Source organism: Arachis hypogaea, chromosome 17 (genome assembly GCF_003086295.3).
Source record: "Arachis hypogaea cultivar Tifrunner chromosome 17, arahy.Tifrunner.gnm2.J5K5, whole genome shotgun sequence".
NCBI lineage: Eukaryota > Viridiplantae > Streptophyta > Magnoliopsida > Fabales > Fabaceae > Arachis > Arachis hypogaea.
In genome coordinates this window covers 79,262,029-79,265,008 of record NC_092052.1, presented here as the reverse complement: position 1 = coordinate 79,265,008, position 2,980 = coordinate 79,262,029, and the positions used below count along the sequence as shown (strand labels likewise).

The 2,980-nt window shown below is 31.6% G+C and overlaps 1 non-coding gene across 1 annotated transcript; it reads right to left on the bottom strand.

Annotated features, from left to right (window-relative positions):
• Window positions 1–2,474: 2,474 nt before the first annotated feature.
• Window positions 2,475–2,582, bottom strand: LOC112768524 (small nucleolar RNA R71). The gene has a single exon (XR_003185941.1). It is a non-coding gene; the product is annotated as a small nucleolar RNA R71 (small nucleolar RNA).
• Window positions 2,583–2,980: the final 398 nt, after the last annotated feature.

Sequence of the window (2,980 nt, the reverse complement as noted above, 5' to 3'; positions counted from 1 at the left end):
ATTACTTGGACGACCTAGTGCACTTGCTGGTTAGTTGTATCGAAGTTGTGACAAATTATAAATTAAGATTAGAGCACCAAGTTTTTGGAGCCATTACCAGGGATCACAATTTCGTGCACCAAGTTTTTGGCGCCGTTACTGGGGATTGTTCGAGTTTGGACAACTGACGGTTCATCTTGTTGCTCAGATTAGGTAATTTTCTTTTTGTTTTGTTTTCAAAAATTTTTCAAAAAAAAATTTTTCAAAAAAATTCTCCTTTGTTTTCGAAAAATTTTTAAAATAAATGTTTTCAAAAATATATTTTTCTTCAGAATTTTTAAGAATGAATTCTAGTGTTTCATGAAGCATGTTGAAGCATGGCTGGCTATAAAGCCATGTCTAAATTCTTTTGGACTGAGGTTTTGGCCTAAAATTGAATGAATTACTCGCATATTCACGCTAAAGCTTGACTGGCTATTAAGCCATGTCTAACCCTTGGATTGGAGCTTTAGGCTAATATTGAAAGATTCCTGGAATTCTTCTTAAAAATTTTGGAATCCTTATTTTTCTTTTTCACACTAATTTTCGAAAAATATAAAATAAAAATCCAAAAAAATCATAAAATCATAAAAATCAAAAATATTTTGTGTTTCTTGTTTGAGTCTTGAGTCAATTTTTAAGTTTGGTGTCAATTGCATACTCATCTTGCATTTTTCGAAAATTGCATTCATGCATTGCATTCATCATGATCTTCAAGTTGTTCTTGATAAACCTTCTTGATTGATCTTCATATTTTAGTGTTTTGTGTTGTATGGTATTTTTCATATGCATTCTTGAATTCTTATTGCCTGAGCATTAAAGATTTCTAAGTTTGGTGTCTTGCATGTTTTCTTTGCATTAAAAATTTTTCAAAAATATGTTCTTGATGTTCATCATGATCTTCAAAGTGTTCTTGGTGTTCATCTTGACATTCATAGCATTCTTGCATGCATTCATTGTTTTGATCCAAAATTTTCATGCATTGCATCATTTTCATGTTTTTCTCTCTCATCATAAAAATTCAAAAAATCAAAAAAATATCTTTCTTTTTTTCTCTCATAAATTTCGAAAATTTGATTTGACTTTTTAAAAAATTTTTAAAATCTAGTTGTTTTTATGAGTCAAATCAAATTTTCAATTTAAAAATCTTATCTTTTTCAAAATCTTTTTCAAAAATCAAATCTTTCTCATTTTTCTTATCTTTATCTCCTAATTTTCGAAAATAACATCATCAATTAATGTTTTGATTCAAAAATTTCAAGTTTGTTACTTGCTTGTTAAGAAAGATTCAAAATTGGAGTTCTAGAATCATATCTTGTAATTTCTTGTGAATCAAGTCATTAATTGTGATTTTAAAAATCAAATCTTTTTCAAAACTAATTTCAATCATATCTTTTCAAAAATATCTTCTTATCTTATCTTTTTCAAAAATTTGATTTCAAAATATCTTTTCTAACTTCCTATCTTCTTATCTTTTCAAAATTGATTTTCAAATTTGTTTCAACTAACTAACTAACTTTTTGTTTGTTTCTTATCTTTTTCAAAACTACCTAACTAACTCTCTCTCTCTCTAATTTTCGAAAATATCTCCCTCTTTTTCAAAATTTCTTTTTAATTAACTAATTATTTTAATTTTTGATTTTAAAATTTCGAAAATTACTAACCTTTTTCAAAAAAAAAAAAAAAACCATTTTCGAAAATCACTAACTCTTTTTCAAAAATTATTTTCGAAAATCCTCTTTTTCTCTCATCTCCTTCTATTTATTTATTCATCTACTAACACTTCATCTCACCAAAAATCCGAACCCTCTCACTCTGAGTTCAGATTTCCTATTCTTTTTTCTTCTACTCACACAGGGACCTCTATACTGTGGTAAAAAGGATCCCTATTATTATTGTTTTTTTCTGTCCCTCTTTTTCATATGAGCAGGAGCAAGGACAAGAATATTCTTGTTGAAGCAGATCCATAACCTGAAAGGACTCTGAAGAGGAAACTAAGAGAAGCTAAATTACAACAATCCAGCAAGCACCTTTCAGAAATTTTTGAACAAGAAGAGGAGATGGCAGCCGAAAATAATAATAATGCAAGGAGGATGCTTGGTGACTTTACTGCACCTAATTCTAATTTACATGGAAGAATCATCTCCATTCCTGCCATTGGAGCAAACAATTTTGAGCTGAAACCTCAATTAGTTTCTCTGATGCAGCAGAACTGCAAGTTTCATGGACTTCCATCTGAAGATCCTTTTCAGTTCTTAACCGAATTCTTGCAGATATGAGATACTGTTAAGACTAATGGAGTAGATCCTGAAGTCTACAGGCTCATGCTTTTCCCTTTTGCTGTGAGAGACAGAGCTAGAATATGGTTGGACTCTCAACCTAAGGATAGCCTGAACTCTTGGGATAAGCTGGTCAAGGCTTTCTTAGCCAAGTTCTTTCCTCCTCAAAAGCTGAGTAAGCTTAGAGTGGATGTTCAAACCTTCAGACAGAAAGAAGGTGAATCCCTCTATGAAGCTTGGGAGAGATACAAAGAACTGACCAAAAAGTGTCCTTCTAACATGCTTTCAGAATGGACCATCCTGGATATATTCTATGATGGTCTGTCTGAACTAGCTAAAATGTCATGGGATACTTCTGTAGGTGGATCCATTCACCTAAAGAAAACGCCTGCAGAAGCTCAAGAACTCATTGACATGGTTGCTAATAACCAGTTCATGTACACTTCTGAGAGGAATCCTGTGAGTAATGGGACGCCTATGAAGAAGGGAGTTCTTAAAATTGATACTCTGAATGCCATATTGGCTCAGAATAAAATATTGACTCAGTAAGTCAATATGATTTCTCAAAGTCTGAATGGAATGCAAGCTGCATCCAACAGTACTCAAGAAGCATCTTCTGAAGAAGAAGCTTACGATCCTAAGAACTCTGCAATAGCAGAGGTAAATTATATAGGTGAACCTTA